General features: G+C 52.3%; 1 long non-coding RNA gene across 2 annotated transcripts; it reads left to right on the plus strand.

The window, feature by feature from the left end:
- The first annotated feature begins 64 nt into the window (after window positions 1-64).
- LOC144738365 (uncharacterized) lies at window positions 65-9,454 on the plus strand. 2 transcript variants are annotated; one of them, XR_013589237.1, is made up of 4 exons: window positions 65-184; window positions 3,076-3,278; window positions 5,387-5,459; window positions 6,444-9,454. It is a non-coding gene; the product is annotated as an uncharacterized LOC144738365 (long non-coding RNA). The 2 variants fall into 2 exon arrangements; XR_013589236.1 differs by lacking the exon at window positions 65-184 and having other exon boundaries at window positions 191-3,278.
- The last annotated feature ends 8,128 nt before the right edge of the window (window positions 9,455-17,582 follow it).

The raw sequence follows: 17,582 nt of genomic DNA on the forward strand, positions 1-17,582 counted from the left end.
GCTATGCCCGGTGACTGGCGGCTCATTAACATAATTTATTCGTGAAAGTCGTCGCAGGTTGAGAGCCGCTCATTGTGGGAGAGGAGTGTCATCGTACACCGCAAGTGACGTCATGTCACCTGCTGCCGCGTGACGTCACGAGGGACCAGGAAGTTGCCGCTCGGCCCGTGCACTGAAATGCGAGGTGAGATTCTCATCGCGGTGGTTGTGGTTGTTGTTGTGGTTGTTGTTGTCTACCGAGGTAGAGCCTCGCTCTCTCTCTCGTAGGGATGTCAATTGAGTAGCAGCGAGCATGGAAGCGATGTCCAAGTTGGAACTTTACAACGCGGGGCCTTGCCTCCTGCCCTCGCCTGATCGTGTTTGCTTCAATTATCTCGCTTAGTTGAGCAACCTGTGGAAGAACGCAATCAGCCAGGCGATGCGTTAGTTGTGTGTTGACCGACTCTCTGTGTTGCATTGCATTACATTTCTAATTTTATTAAGTTTGTTTGATTAAGTGCAGTCACCAAACCTCCAAATCTCTCATTGACACAAAGCCGTAATTATAATATGTTATAATAATTATAATATGTTATAATAATTATAATCAAATATGCTCAAAATGTCCCCCCCAATATATTGCTATAAAATATTTGTATTCCAAAGAACACAGGATGAGATGTTACTATCCTTTGTGCAAGCACTTCCAAGAGTTCATGAACAGTGAGCCTGGTGAAATTTGGGGAGCGCATCGTCAGTAGTGACCCTTTGGTTCCTAGGGTGTTTCGGCCTTTCATACTATACACCCTCCCCAAAGGCGGCCAGCGACAGGGTGATCAATCCTACGCTTGCGTCCCATTCCCAATTAGTCATAGGAGTTGCCTTGTTGTTGGTAGCCAACATCCCATGGGACTATGCATGGCAGGGGCGTCCTCCCTGAGTCAAGCATTGTTGACTGCATACCTCCTGGCCCTCTCACTTTGGGGCCCAGCTGGGGTCTTTCCTCTTCATCCAGAGCCACTGACTGCTGCCTTCTGCCGCCTCCGATACAGCTTTGATTGCCGAACGCTGGCTCTGGCCCTTAATTCCCAGGTCTCTAAGCAGTCTGGTTGTAGATGTTGCCACAAAACCTCTGCAGCCCACCTCCACTGGTCGGACTTCTGTGTTCCAGCCATGATGCCGTGCTTCGGCAGCTAGATCGGCATAGCGCAGATGTTTTCGCTCATAAGCCTCATCTACTGAGTCCTCCCAGGGTACTGTGAGCTCAATGATGAAGACCTTCTTGAGCGAACGGGACCAGAGCACCATGTCAGGTCTTAGGGTGGTGGTTGCGATCTCCGGAGGAAACACAAGTTGCCGGCCAATGTCAGCTAGCATTTTCCAGTCGCGGGCCAAGCGCAGCTGGTCTCGCTCTATTGGTGTAGAGCCGCTCTTCGGTGGTTTAGCCCCTTCGCGGACAAAGGTCGTCCGTAAGGGGTGTGATGCTGCTGGGGGTGGTAGGGAGTTGGTGGCAGCTCGCTTGTCCTCCAGGGCGGACGCAAGGTTTTTAAGGACTTGGTTGTGACGCCAAGTGTAGCGTCCTTGGGTGAGGCTTGTTTTACACCCTGTGAGAATGTGCCTGAGGTTGGCTGGCATGGAACAGAGGGCACAGTCCGGATCTTCACCATACCATTGGTGAAGATTAACTGGTGTTGGAAGGATGTCATATGTTGCTCTGATGGAAAAGCTCAACCGCCTCGCTTCCATGGCCCACAGATCCTTCCAGCTGATCTTCCTCTTCTCCACACTGTCCCATCGAGTCCACTGTCCTTGTTTGGCAAGAGAGACTGCCTTGGCCCACCTTGCAGCCTCCTCCTGATGGCGTACTTCCTGCACTACCATCTTCCGCCGCTCTGGTGCAGTGGCCTTACTCCAAGCAGCACGGCTAGTTAGCCCAAGGCCTCCTCTCCCTTGCTGAACATGACCCACAATGTCAGCATGTCTGAGGGCTGCTGTTGCCTCCTGGACTGCTTTTCCTGGCCTCCATTTGCGCCCAGTTGCCAAGGTCGGCGCGTTGTTGCTCACCACTGGGTCTCGAGATTCATTCAGTGTCATCTGGAGCCTGGTTTTTGCACACTTGAATTCCTCGGTTAGACTGGTGAGGGGCAGCTTGAGGACACCATCTCCATAGAGGCCTATGGTGGTAAGGCATCGTGGAACTCCGAGCCGCTTCTTTAAGTAGCTCGTGGCTCCTCTTTCCATCTTCTCCACTGTTGAGATTGGAACCTCATACACTGCTAGGGGCCACAACACCCGGGGTAGGAGACCAAACTGCAGACACCAGGCCTTTAACTTTCCAGGTAGCTGGGTGTTGTCGATGGACTGTAGGCTACTACTGATGTCTTTGCGCAGCTGTTGCACCTGGTCTTTGTCCTTCAGGCTTGCATCATACCACCTTCCAAGGCTTTTTACCGGCTGCTCAGACACTGTTGGGATTTGGTAATCTCCGATGAAGAATTTCAGGTCACAGAGTACTCCCTTCACAATCGAGATGCTGCGTGACTTGGATGGTTTAATCTTCATATGGGCCCAGCTGATGTTCTCCTCGAGTTTTCTGAGCAGTCTCCTGGTGCATGGGACAGTGGTGGTCAATGTTGTAATGTCGTCCATGTAGGCTCTGAGTGGAGGGAGGCGAAAACCAGAGTCGACTCGCTGTCCACCAGCAACCCATTTTGAGGATCTGATGATAACCTCCATTGCCATTATGAATGGCAATGGAGAAATGGTACATCCCGCCATTATACCTACATTCAGGCATTGCCATGAGGTGGTGAACTCTGAGGTGGTGAAGCAGAACTGCAGATCCTGAAAGTACGACTTCACCAGGGTTGTGATGGTGTCCGGTATGTGGAAAAATCTGAAGGCAGACCACAGGAGTTCATGGGGCACAGAGCCAAATGCATTGGCGAGGTCGAGGAAGACTACATGGAGGTCCCTTTTCTCCACCTTGGCCATTTGGATCTGGTGCCAGATCATGCTGGAATGTTCCAAGCAGCCAGAGAACCCTGATATTCCTGCCTTCTGTACAGATGTATTGACGTACGCATTCCTTTGCAGGTACTCGGCCATCCTCTGGGCAATGATCCTAAAGAAGATTTTACCCTCGACATTCAGTAAGGAGATTGGGCGGAATTGGCTGATGTTCACTGCATCCTTCTCCTTAGGGATCAGGACCCCGCCTGCCCTACGCCACACTTTGGGTATTATCTTCTTTTGCCAAGCTGTTCTCATAAGCCTCCAGAGGAACCTCAGGACGTCTGGTGCGTTCTCATACACTTTGTACGGGACTCCATTTGGCCCCGGGGCTGATGCTGTTCTTGCCCTTCGAACTGTGTTTTCCACCTCTTTCCATGTCGGAGGGCTGGTCTCAATATGATGTTCCGGGGGTTCAATGGGTGGGATATCTGATGGGATGGCCAGATGTTCATGTCGCTTTGAGTCAAAGTTTGTTGTTCTCAGGTGCTCTTCTAGGTCTTTCTTTGTTGTTTTTAGAACTCCACTTTTTTCCTTCGTGAAGAGACTTTTAAGGAACTTGAAGGGATCTTTATAGAATCGAGTTCTAGTTTGTTCTTTCTTCCTTCTGCGCTTCCGTAGGTTCTCTGCTCTACGGAGGGATGCCAACCGGGTTTTGATGTCAGCCTGAAGTGCCTCTATGCCCTCCTTTTCCACTTCCGAGGCTTTCTTCCACTGTTTCTTAAGCTGTCTCCTTTCTTGAACGAGGCGCTTGATTTCTTGTTGCCTCCTGGAAACTGGTGGGGTTGGAACCTTTCTCCCGCCTTTTGCCTCTTGCACTCCAAAGCTTTCTGCCCCGTACTCATAGATGATGTCCCCCATCCTCTCCAACTTCTTCTCCACTGTGCCTCGAAGTTTCTCGAGGGTCAAGGTAAGGTCAGTATTCACTGTTTCCCACAACTTCTTGTCACTGGCGCCAGGCCACTTCACATACGGTCTGTGCCCTGGTAGTCTCCTCTCGATTGCAGGTCTCGGAGGCTGGGTGAGTTCCACTCCTGTTGTTGGTTCCACCTCAGATGTTACTTCGGTGCTTGAGTTTACGTCCTCCATGACAGTGGTACTGATGCACTGCAAACTATGGTTTGCGTCCAGTTGCTGTGCTTCATTCGACTGATTTGATCGCTTTCGCAGAAAGTAATCAATGCGAGGCCTCTGTCTCTCTTTACCCAAACACCCCTTCTTCCCCTGGTGGATCCTCAACCCATGGTGTGATGTAACTTTCCTCCAACCACAGACACATACCTGCATCTGTTTGTGGCCTGCTGTTGCAGCGGAACTTGTGACAGTTGCTGTGGTGTTCTCTTGTGCTGTGCTCTCATTACTCGTAGTCGTTTCCGGTCCAGTCGTTACCATGTTGTCAGTCGATGAATGCTATGTTAATAAAAACAACAATTTGCTAAGCCACAAGATCTGGACTTGTCTTCACATCACAATACATAGATTTCTGTTTATATATTTGCGTTGTACTTCATGAATCCCTAATCTCTGCCATTACATTCTATGAAACAAGAAAAGGTAAAAAAGAAAAACAGAGCAATGTAATACAATTCACTATTAGACATTATTGTATCAAATAAAAAAAAATCCATCCCACGTGTTAGTGAATTAAAAAAAATATTTTAGGGAGGAAATGGCAGGACATGAGTTTTCTATTTTAGATATTTTTTTCTGGGGGGCGGACTCCAGACCCCCTGGAATATTTGGTCCCCCCCAATGTTGACTCCATGGCTACGGCCTTGCACTGACATGCTAATTTTTCTACCCCCCCTCTCTCTGCCCCTTTCTCTACCCCCCCTCTCTCTACCCCCCCTCTCTCTCTCTGCCCCCCTCTATATTTAAGGCCTCGACACAGAGGCGTTGTTTCTGTGTGTGTCTCTGTGTGTCTCTCTGTCATCTCTCTCTGTGTGTCTCTGTGTGTCTCTCTGTCATCTCTCTCTGTGTATCTATGTGTGTGTGTGTCTCTCTCTGTGTGTCTTTGTGTCATCTCTCTCTCTCTGCTTATGTGTCTGTCTATGTGTCTCCGTGTCTCTCTCTCAAATTGAGCAATCTTTGGAAGAACGTTATCAACCAGGTGGGCTGTTGACTGTTATGTTAGCCGACTCTCTGTGTTGTATTGCATTACATTTCTAAGTTTACTAGGTTTTTTTTCTCTTTCATTTGTACCTGATGATGATTGCTTGTGTTGCAATCGAAATGTCGTATGCTATTATTTAATTTATTTATTTATTCTACGTGACTTTACCGAAAGAACCAAAGAGTTTCTTGCTTAAGTTTTAATTTCTCTTCACCTGGCTCGCTACTTTGTAACTTTGTTTTTATTTTAAATATTCACAGTTTATTTTTTATTTTTTACCAGGCCACGCCCGCTTGAGCTGCGAAACCGCTCTTGTTTTCAGAAGCGACCTGCCCACAACAACAATAACAACAAGGTGGGGCTTGTCAACAGCGTGGTGGTGTTCACTCTCTACATGTGGAGGGGAAACCCGGGAATCGAATGTTTGGGGTGGGGGGGTGACGTCAGCAAGCACACTGCGTAACGCTGCGCATACGGCTGTGACATCACAGATGTGATCACAGATGTGATGTCACCACTCACTTGCGTGCAAAATAAATGCATTATTGCGCCCCCGCCCCCTCTCCAAAATACAAAAGTCTATTTTATGCTTTTCGCATTGTGTACAGTCTGGAAGCTACCCACATACCAAATTTCAAGTTTGTTGCATGTTGGGAAGTATGCTAAACATTTCGAACAGACATTCACAATTTTCTCTTTTTTTTAATATAGGATAAATCAGCATTTTGTGACCCCCACCGCCACTGTGTGGCATATTATTACGTGCCTCTGTGCAACAGTATGAAGTTTGTTTTCGCAGTAAAGTCTATTAACGCTATTGAGCACGGAGATTATATCAAAACAGTAGTTTATTTTTGTTTTCCTCTGGAACTCTTTGTAAGATTGGAGTCAGGAAGTTATCACAGCACACGTGCAGCTGAAGTCGGAACTGTTCATCACAGCAATCAAGGACATCTGTGCCTTTCTTCACACCTCTAAGTCGTGATTGAACATTAATTTATGCATTTGTGGATAACACAAATAGTATTATTTTCAACAGCCTTTGCTTTGTAAGCTAAATTTAGCTTTCAGAAACATTTATTTTGAAGCCAGACAGCTGAAATTGTGTGCTCGGAATTTTGGGTTAACATTCATTTTGAAGATACTAGGGCTTCCAGGCATGTTTCTAACTATTTGTCTTCTCATTGTGTGCCATAACAGCCCGTGTGATGAATTTGGGACGCTTTTTCACTATATCATAAATATATGAATAAGTACAGATGTGTAAGGCACGTTACTGTGTATATGCATTGATACTGATGTGTAGATGGTGTGGATATAACTTTTTTTCTGTCTGCAGCTGTCGCTGCCTCTGCAGAATTGGTCTGATGGAGCAAAGGCAGTCGGCGCGACTCGGTGCAAAAAGGCATCAATGCGACCGGTGTGCATACAGCACGGATCGTCCTGGACATTTTACATGGCACCAGAGAACTCACACAGGAGAGAAACCCTTCAAGTGCAGTGTGTGTGAGAAAACATTTGCACAGTTATCTTATCTTAAAAATCACCAGAGAACACACACGGGAGAGAAACCCTTCAAGTGCAGTGTGTGTGGGAAGGCGTTTTTACGTTCATCTCATTTTTTATCACACCAGAGAACACACACGGGAGAGAAACCCTTCAAGTGCAGTGTGTGTGGGAAGGCGTTTTCAGATTCATCTACTCTTAAAAATCACCAGAGAACACACACGGGAGAGAAACCCTTCAAGTGCAGTGTGTGTGGGAAGGCATTTGCACAGTCATCTACTCTTGTAGAACACCAGAAAACACACACGGGAGAGAAACCCTTCAAGTGCAGTGTGTGTGGGAAGGCGTTTACACTTTCATCTTATCTTTTATCACACCAGAGAACACACACGGGAGAGAAACCCTTAAAGTGCAGTGTGTGTGGGAAAACATTTGCACGGTCATCTACTCTTGTAGAACACCAGAAAACACACACGGGAGAGAAACCCTTCAAGTGCAGTGTGTGTGGGAAGGCGTTTTCAGATTCATCTACTCTTGTAAAACACCAGAGAACACACACGGGAGAGAAACCCTTCAAGTGCAGTGTGTGTGGCAAGGCGTTTTTACTTTCATCTTATCTTTTATCACACCAGAGAACACACACGGGAGAGAAACCCTTCAAGTGCAGTGTGTGTGGGAAGGCGTTTTCACATTCAACTACTCTTGTAACACACCAGAGAACACACAGGGGAGAGAAACCCTTCAAGTGCAGTGTGTGTGGGAAGGCATTTTCACAGTCATCTACTCTTGTAAAACACCAGAGAACACACACGGGAGAGAAACCCTTCAAATGCAGTGTGTGTGGGAAGGCGTTTTCACATTCAACTACTCTTGTAGCACACCAGAGAACACACACAGGAGAGAAACCCTTCAAATGCAGTGTGTGTGGGAAAGCGTTTTCACATTCATCTGCTCTTGTAGCACACCAGAGAACACACACGGGAGAGAAACCCTTCAAGTGCAGTGTGTGTGGGAAGGCGTTTTCACATTCAACTACTCTTGTAACACACCAGAGAACACACAGGGGAGAGAAACCCTTCAAGTGCAGTGTGTGTGGGAAGGCATTTTCACATTCAACTACTCTTGTAAAACACCAGAGAACACACACGGGAGAGAAACCCTTCAAGTGCAGTGTGCGTGGGAAGGCGTCTGCACGGTCACCACATCTTCAAAAACACCAGAGAACACACAAGCATCAGAATATCCACAAGGATTGGAGTCTGAAATCAGCTTGTGAAGGTCAAAGTGCCGTAATGTGCCCATCCCTCATGAAACAAGAACCGGAAGAAAATCTCAGCTTGGACACTTTTAAAGGTGTCGAGGTGAAATATGAGGTGAAGGTGAAATGTGAAGAAGTGATGGTGAAGAGCGAAGAAGTGAAGGTAAAATGTGAAGCTGAAGATTTAACTCCGAAATCGGACCTTCACATCGATGGAGGCAAAGTGAAGCAGGAGGAGAATTCTGACTGTGAGGCAGAGCGAGGCAACTCCCAGCAGTTTGTGGAAGTGGAGGTGTGGGTGGACTTCCTCCGAGAGAATACAAAGTCAAATGGAGACCCGGGAGATGTGTAAGTTTGAGACGATGTCGCTCCAATAGATGCTGCTTTGTCACAGGCCTTTAATGACAAGAATGTGATGTTGAACACTCAATTCCTCTGTTCAACCTGCAGGGTAAGAGCGGCCAGTCTTTGTGGACCTGTGTGTTGGGTAGATCTCTAACCAGGAGCGAGAGCCAATAAGCTCCCAAGCATTCACTATGTTATCATAATTGCATTTATATGGTGCTTGCTTAATCGCCTCGGCAATTCAGAAGTTTTGCATCGTATCTCGTCTCAAACACTCGAAGAGCATCCCCAAGTAGCAGCTGCTCCTGTGTGGCACAAGGTGGTGGCCCTTTACTGGCCTGCATGTGGACAAGAGCCTGTCAGTAGGGGGCGATGGTTGATGTGGCATCTCAGTTGTGGAGTTTGTAGGTAATGTTTAGAATTTGCTAAATTTTTACCCAGATGCCAGCATGCAATGGCCGACTCGTTTTGAATGGTGCATTACTATGTTGTACATACACTGTTAAGCAGACGGTGCGTATTTTTTTAAAATTAGCTTCTTGTTAATGCGATGTAAACTAATGCAGTATATTTCAGTGCAGTCATTCAATTTTATTAATATGCCTGTCACTAATTTTGAATGAATACTTGTCTGATTGTGTGCGTTCATGTTCCATTTTGTCTATAAGAGTCAAACATTGAATAAGTCATGTTAGGACAAAGTGTGTGTTTTGGAAGTAACCTGTACAGATCACTCAGGTGAGACTCATTGTTCTTGTGATACAGGTCAAAGGGTATTTTTGTGTTTTCAGGAAGCATCTCCCTCTGGAGCAACTCATTGTCTTTGAAATAGGGAGCACACTCGGATCATTCATCAGTTACAAGTCATACCACTCAAAAGTTACACGTAGAGGAGATACATTCTCAACAACACGAATTACAATTTTGTATTACGTGTTGTCGTAGATTTTGTCGAATTAGGACGAGAAATGGTCCTCGCAGATTAACGTCTGGATGTTGACAACCATGGGGTTGAAGCAAGCCTGACCGCCTGCGGTGCCCCTCACAACCATTTACGGCCTTGGGCCAGGAAAGTCACGAAGAAAATTGCACACGAACGACGCATCCACGCGAGCACCCGATGCTCCATTTTGAAGTTTTAACATGAAACAACTTTGAATTGTATATTGTTTTGCATTTGATAATTGTATTTATTCATTAAAAGCTGATATCATTTTCCATCTGGAAGACTTCATTGAAAACGACATTTCGTGTGAATTTTCTCTAGTCGTTAAGTAGATGGCCTTACCGGGGTTCGGTTCGGTTCGATGCGGACTTTCACCTGGTTGGGATCGCGGGGTGGAGATAAGGCGACACAGAGCTGGCCGTGCCAGAAAACCGCCGTCTGCAGATTGATTCCAACGCGATCAAACGTCTGTCCCTGCTCCATCGTTCATGCAGGGGGAGCGTATGTTTGCAGCGCCCCCTGCATGAAAACTAAGGAAAGTGCAGCGTTCATCACAGATAGATGAGGTGTGCTTATGAAGTATTCTGAATGACGGCGGGAAACCACTTGACGGGTAGCACACTTTATTAACACTTGTCTTGCCACAATAACACGTGTGGTCACTATTACTCACGCTACACGTTCCACCCGACACGTGTGGTTACTACAGCTCACGCTACACGTTCCACCCGACACGTGTGGTCACTACAGCTCACGCTACACGTTCCACCCGACACGTGTGGTCACTACAGCTCACGCTACACGTTCCACCCGACACGTGTGGTCACTACAGCTCACGCTACACGTTCCACCCGGCTACACACACACGGGCATTCCAGCCCCGTAGCATCCGGGGAACCTACAGACCCACCCCAGCTTGGGCGTGGGTCACTACCTCTGGGTCCCGGGGCCCTATCTCTTCCTCCTCCGTCTTCTGTCTTCACTGGTCACCAAATCCCCGTGCGCCTGCGCGCACCGCCTTATATAGCCTCCGCTCCCAGGAGACGGAGCCTATGCGGACCGCGACGTGAGCACCCACTTTAGTTGACCAATCACCACGCGCTGCCACACGATCCCTTCGCTGTCAGCACGCGTCACCGATACACAGCCAATCACCGCCTCATAACCCATGACCCCGCGCTGACCTATGATCCTTCCCTGTCAGCGCGCGTCACCAACACACAGCCAATCACCACGCGCTACCACACGATCCTTACCCCCAGCGCGTATCACCACTACATCACCCCCTCGCAGCCGGCCCGGCTGCTAAACAACAACAAAAAAATCCTGCTCTTGCACACCAGCAGTCCTCCCTTGAGGACCAGCACAGACTTCGCACGTACACAGCATGTACCCATGGTCACTCTCAACAAAACCCCCAGTCGCACACCCTCGCGTGGAGAGAGCCACGCTCCCCAGCGGTAACGTTTAACTCGCCCTAACCCAGAGCGGAACAAGTCCGTGGCCCTTCCCGCTGGAGGACCCGCATAGAGAATCCCTGCTCCATGCTAGCCAGATCACCCCGTTCGCTGGCACGTAACAAAACCTCTACTACAAATCCCGTGAGCCCCCGGCACACCAGGTTCGGTCTGCCACCGCACAACTGAACCATGACTCCCCGAGCCATATGAGCACACGGCCCATTAGTTTGACCACGGAGGTTTCGCCTCCGGGCTGTCAGGTCAGACATCAGCCATAGGCCGATGTGCCCACAACTCGTGCATCACCCAATCAACAATGGCAGGCATAAACAGATGGAATATTTGCCCCATCGAGGTTTTGCCCGTGCGCTCAAAATGGCGGCCCCCTTCGCCAAGCGCGTTCTCGCAATATCACGCGCGCACTCAAAATGGCGTCCCCTTGCGCAAAGCGCCTCGTCGCCATACCCCGCGTGCGCGCAAAATGGCGGCCCACGTGCGAACACGTCGCCAGTTTTTCCCGTGCATGCACCCTAGCTGCCCTTTGCTGGGGGTCACAAGACGCATCCGCCGTCACGTTGTAACAACCCCACCAACGATAGACGCACAGCCCCAGCTTGCCGCACACAGCAGTCATGGGGGAAATTTTAACCGATATTTTACCAAAACACATTGCTTACACACACCAACCCGCAAAGCAACCCCTGGCTGCCTGCAATGAACCGAATGAGCGACGCCACTTGGCGCCAATGTACGGCCCCATCACCCTTAACATCTGAGCCACCCACTACGGCGTCATCGCGCACCCTCATCGCGCGCTCTCTCTCTCAAAAAGCGCAATTACCTATAAATATACATTCATTCTCGTGTGCATAACCACCCATACAACCAAATTTTTGGGTCCCCCTCGAATTTTTACCAATTTCCAAACAGGTACGCACAATTAATAACAATCCCAAACCCAATAGTCAACCAATGCATTGCACCCCGTAACCGTACTGAACAGTGTAACAGCACATGCAGTCAGCATATCGCGATCGCACGCGTACATTTAAGCACAATAGCAAGCAGATCTGCAGGCAACCAAGCCCCAGTATTTACATTTTAACAACAATATTATTTACGCGTGACAACAACAACAAAAAAAACCCCACTCCCCAAGTGTGCCCCGTAACACAACAACAACGCAACACAACGACACAACACAACACAACAACAACCTATGTACAAACCGACGCGCAACACAATAAAAGTTATTCTGAAAAAAAACAGACGTGTCCAGTGTCTCCTTGACCACCGATCCCCCTTCTGCTCGCTCCCTGACCGGGGTGATAGAGCGGTCGAACGGACGGGGAACGTAGTGACGAGACGATCCGGCCGCGTCGTCCCGCACCCCCCACCTCATTTATTTGGTCAAGAAAAGTAGCGCGACCTAGCGCGAGTCCGCCTGGCCGGTCCATCGTACGGGACGGGACGCTGACGACCGTATGGTGGCTCCGGCAGCCCCGGAAGGCACGGTTCGGGCCTGGAAGGACCGGCCGTGTTGCGGGGATCCGGTCGCTGGCGGTCGGCAGCCGTCAGTTCCGAGACACCTGGGAGCGGATCAGGCGAAACCATGTGAGGATCAGGCGAAGACATTTCCCTCCCCGGGTCGTTGGTCACATCACATGCTCAGTCCGCACGACACAAAGGAAGGTCATATGGAGGCGAGAACGGTTTCTGTCAGGAGGGGTGAACGTACCAACGCCGCTTTCCCCATTTTATCTGAACACACTGGGGGCATGCAACCCGCACGACCTCCACGGGTCCCCGCCATGGCCTCAACAATTTAGGCGACGTAGCCAAAGGTGCATGAGGGCAGTGCAGCCAGGCCCTATCGCCCGGTTTCCAATCGTGCACGGACACCTTCCGTGCACGCAAGCGCTCGTTGGCGATTTGCCGAGACCTCGAATCAAACCGTGCGGCCTCCCGTGCCTCGGCGAGTTTTGCAATGTTAAATTTAATATGGTCGGCCAATTTGGAATTAGGCCGTGGCACGGAAAGTCCCAGCTGAGTCTCCATGGGCGGATCGGCCTCCCGACCGTACATCAGATAAAATGGGGAAAACCCCATAGCTGCATGGGGGGCCAATCTATACGCGGCGAGGACCCCCGGGACCTGCAAGTCCCAGTCAACCTGTGCCTCGCACACCTGCTGGGACGACATGGAAGTTAAAGTCCTGTGGAGTCGCTCCACCATCCCGTCAGTCTGTGGGTGGTACGGGGAGGTACGCACCTTTTTAGTACCCAAAATGTTGCACACCTCCTGCAGCAAGTTACTCGAAAAATTATTTCCCTGGTCGGTCAGCAAGCGTACGGGAGCCCCCTTGTCCAGGACGTAGCCCTGGACAAGGGCGTCCGCCACGGCCACCGCCGACTGGTTGGCGAGTGGCCACGCCATAGGCCAACGGGTAAAGCATTCCACACCAACCAACAGGTACTTGTTACCCCTAGGCGTGACAGGAAAAGGCCCCAAAATATCCAGCGCAACGAGCTCGTTAGTGCGCGAGACCTGAATAGACTGCAGCGGTGGATTTGACGCAACGGGCGGTGGTTTCCGTTCGGCGCAATCCACACACCCCTTCAGTATATTGACCACATCGCTCCCCATCCCCGGCCAATAATAGTCACGCTGGAGCAGAGCAAGCGTTTTGTTTACCCCCAGATGCAAGAGGCGTTTGTGTGCGGCCAGGACAACTTTGCCCTGCATAGCGGAAGGCACGACGAGTGCGTGCCGCCGGGACATATTGTCCCGTCTCATTAGCAGGCCCTGCTTGAGCAGCCAGGAGCCAGTTCGCTTTCGACCCTCCTCGGGACCCCCCACCCTGCGACGCAACGCGAGCAGGGAGCTGTCAGCCATCTGGAGTCGGCCCCACTCAACGAGAGACAGTGAGAGTAGCGAGTCCCCTCCCGCAGGGGTAGCGGGAACGTCAACCATCGGCGCATTCGCGGCCGCGACCAACTCACTCTCGGGTACAGCACCTGGCGGTTTACAGCGCGCCGACCCCATCAAGCACGCACACTCGGGACGAGGCGACAACCCGACAGCTCTATTTGATGGACCCAAAAGCACGCCTTGTCCCGCAGTCTCCCCACCCAATGGCTTCCGCAACCGGAGGGGCATCGACATCTGCGAACCCGGGGGCACGTGCACCGTCTGTGTCACTAGCGCTTGGATCGTAGCGCACGCCGTCCGTATTTCAGTAGGGTTAGATAAAAATGAAATACGGCGACCCGATGGCAGCTCAATACAACGTTGATCCACGAGAATTTGAATGGGCATCTTAGCCAAAAAATCTGTGCCCAACAGACAAGGAACCGCTAGGGAAGAGGAGATGAAAACAGTTCTAGCCAATTTAATATCCCCTATGCAAATGGTCGCCCGAATCTGACCGATTATACCCAACGAGCCCCCATTTGTCGCGTAAAATGGCATGTCCACCGGAAGCAGAGGTCGACATTGGACGGGGAGAATGTTATAAATGAGGTCGGAAATTATAGTCGCCGACGCTCCCGTGTCCACCAACACCCTGACCTCGACCCCGTCTATGAATCCCGTAACGACCGACGAACCGGCCGACGCAGCCACTATTCTGTGGCCCAACTCGGACCATTCAATGTCCCCCCGGCCCCGTACGAACCCCCCTCTCCCAACCGAATCCCCGACCCCCAATCGCACATCCTCCGCCGCAAAGCGACGGCCCATGTGTGTCGTGTATATAGGCCGAGCATGTGAAGTGCCGCGACTTGTCGGGTCTAGTTGGGACGACTTGGGGCCTTGGTCGTCGTCCAGCCGAGGTCCCGTGGCGCGCTGACGTGGAGCGCGGCACCCGGACGCCACGTGGCCCCGGAGGCCGCAGTTGTAGCACGTGATGAGGGACGTCGGAGGTCTCGGTTGCTCTAGCTTGCGGGTCAATCGCAGAGGCGAACGACCCCCCGACCTCCAATCCCCCGGTCGTGCTGCGGCGAACGCCTCCTCCCGTGGGCGGACGACTTGGGGCTCGGTGACCACCGGGCCCGGAGCAGAGACCGCGGCAGCAGTGCAGACGACCCCCTGTTTACGCTTCAGGACCTCGTGCGCCTGGATACTTGTTGCAACACGCAAAGAACATATGTCGACTTCGTCGGCCGTGTTGATGGGGACCCCCAGGTCCTGCGCCAACTTCAGCAGCTGCTCCAAGACCATAGCATCCTGCCCCTCCTCGTCCATACGAGGGAACGCGGCGTCGGCGAGAGCCAACAACGCCGTGCGGTAGGCGAGCGCGGTCTCCGTGTCCGCCTTCCGTCGCTCGTAAAACAGATGGCGACAGGCCGAAGGAGGTCCATAGACTTTGGCCATGAGGCCCAGCGCAGCCTTGAGCGTGGAGCGGTCCGATCTTGGTGCGGACCTGAAGGCCGCGAGCGCGTCGTCGTCCAACAAGGCAGGCAGTGCCCGCAGCGCCGTAGCGTCGGACCAGGCCGACATCTCTTGATGCGCCAGAAACCTACGTTGGAATGCGCCCCAGTCCCCGCCTTCCGCCTTGAAGGCTGTCAACGTGGGAAGGCGCTGCTGGAAGATGACGTCGTCCTCTGCCACGTGGCTCTCCCCCGCCGCACCGTCGTCTGCAAAATGGCGGCCCCTATGGCGGGTGGCTGATGGCGGCCCGTAGCGCGCGCTGATGATGTAAGCGGCCGCGCTTGGAGGACTCCCGCCACGTGTTGCTCGCCATTCCCGCCAAAAGATGTCCGCTCGGTAGAAATGGCGGGAACTGCAAAGTCATTTTGGCGGGAATCTGCGAGGCGAGTCTTTTGAATGTCCGCCGACGTCCCCGCTCCTCCCGACGTGGTGATCTCCGCCAGGATGGACGCCGCGGCGAGTAGCAGCTCTGCCAGGCGGGAGTGCGCCTCGCGGAGTCCGGCATCAGCCCCTAGCCGCTCGTCGGGCGCCCATGAGGGGTCCTGCGGCGCCGGCATCTCCTCTTCTCCCCCTGATGCCTGCTGGCCCGAGTCGTCGTGGTTATCCTCGCGGTCAATCTCGTGAGTCCGATGAGTCTTCCTGGTATCCATGCCTGGAAGACTGTTTCACTCCTGACGCCAGTTGAAGTATTCTGAATGACGGCGGGAAACCACTTGACGGGTAGCACACTTTATTAACACTTGTCTTGCCACAATAACACGTGTGGTCTGTGGTGCCACAGCGACGGGGCCGCTCTGCCGAGCCAGGGAGCCGCCCGGCATCCCCCACCGCACTTCCCCCCATCACCCCCCCCCACATAAGCACGCACCCGCACCCACGTAGGGCCTCGTGGTCGGGTCACCTACCCTGAGTTTTCACCCGAGGGCCCCCTCGGGGGGTTACCCCACGGTTTCTCAGGGCCAGGGAATTTGACAGGACCCTTCCCAGGCCAAGTAACACTGCGGCGCCGTGGGCGGATTTGAGATCGCACGACCACGGCGAGCTCAGAGAGCCCCGCAGTTAGAAACGCATACAAACACAAACATGGGTCAGCAAGGCGGATAGCTGGGATCAGGACCAAAAAAAAAGCAGCGTTGGCGGAGAGCGACGGGCCCGGGGCTACTGATTGGTCGAAAGGTCAAAAGCCGGCGGGATCGCAAAAGGGCGGGAAATCCTAGGCTCAGGATTGGTCGAGAGACCAAGGCGGTCGGAACGGGGGCACCTAGCCTTTGATGTGAATAGTATAAAAGACGGAGGGCAGAGTAGGGGAGTCGGTCTTCTTCTGGAGTTTTGACACGGAGTCAGCGACGAAGGAGTCATCGGGCGAGCCGCTAGATTGTCTGCAGGACGATCTGAGCGCCACAAGGCCACCAAGGACTACAGACGGTATCGTATTACGCGCCTTACAACACCTCAGAGCGGAGAGTAGGATCCGTAGGAGAAGGGTTAGTTCGGGGTAAGGACGAGAGGAAAGCAGTTTAAAAGAGAGCGCAGCATAGAATAGGGCGGCACGCCACCAGAGTGTGGGTTAGAAGCGCCTTGCTGGCCCGCACACACACACGGGTGGCTCGGTTGGTTAACCAGCGCTAATAAAATCTCGAGCCTAGTAATAAAACCGTGTTGTTGGGTATTTTTGCACGTGGTATTAGCGTGCGCTGCATTCGCGGGTGTGTGGTCGTTGTGTCGGCGTGTGCCCCGCTCGCGTGTGCGAAACCGCTGTGCGCATTGAAGCTGTTAGCTTTGTGCGATCGTGCGTGTGCTCGTTACTTGCGTAAGTGCGGCGCGGTGGTGGGCCCCTGACCCCCAACCCCGCGGCTCGAGCGCGTAATCGGCTGCGCATTGTTGTGCTGTTTATCTCGCGCGCACGGCGGCGGCAACTTGCGCTCCGCGGCCAACATCAGCGCAGGGGGAGCATGCACACACGATCCGCAGCACTCACGGGGGTACAGGATAGGGAGCAGATGGGGGACGAAAGTCCGGACCCCACCAGACAGCAAGGGAGTAGTGATACGGAGGGGACGATGGAGACAGAGGCGAGCAGCCTCCACAGGTCACTATTACTCACGCTACACGTTCCACCCGACACGTGTGGTTACTACAGCTCACGCTACACGTTCCACCCGACACGTGTGGTCACTACAGCTCACGCTACACGTTCCACCGGACACGTGTGGTCACTACAGCTCACGCTACACGTTCCACCCGGCTACACACACACGGGCATTCCAGCCCCGTAGCATCCGGGGAACCTACAGACCCACCCCAGCTTGGGCGTGGGATACTACCTCTGGGTCCCGGGGCCCTATCTCTTCCTCCTCCGTCTTCTGTCTTCACTGGTCACCAAATCCCCGTGCGCCTGCGCGCACCGCCTTATATAGCCTCCGCTCCCAGGAGACGGAGCCTATGCGGACCGCGACGTGAGCACCCACCTTAGTTGACCAATCACCACGCGCTGCCACACGATCCCTTCGCTGTCAGCACGCGTCACCGATA

Source organism: Lampetra planeri, chromosome 82 (assembly GCF_965212315.1).
Source record: "Lampetra planeri chromosome 82, kcLamPlan1.2.h2, whole genome shotgun sequence".
Taxonomy (NCBI): Eukaryota; Metazoa; Chordata; class Hyperoartia; order Petromyzontiformes; family Petromyzontidae; genus Lampetra; species Lampetra planeri.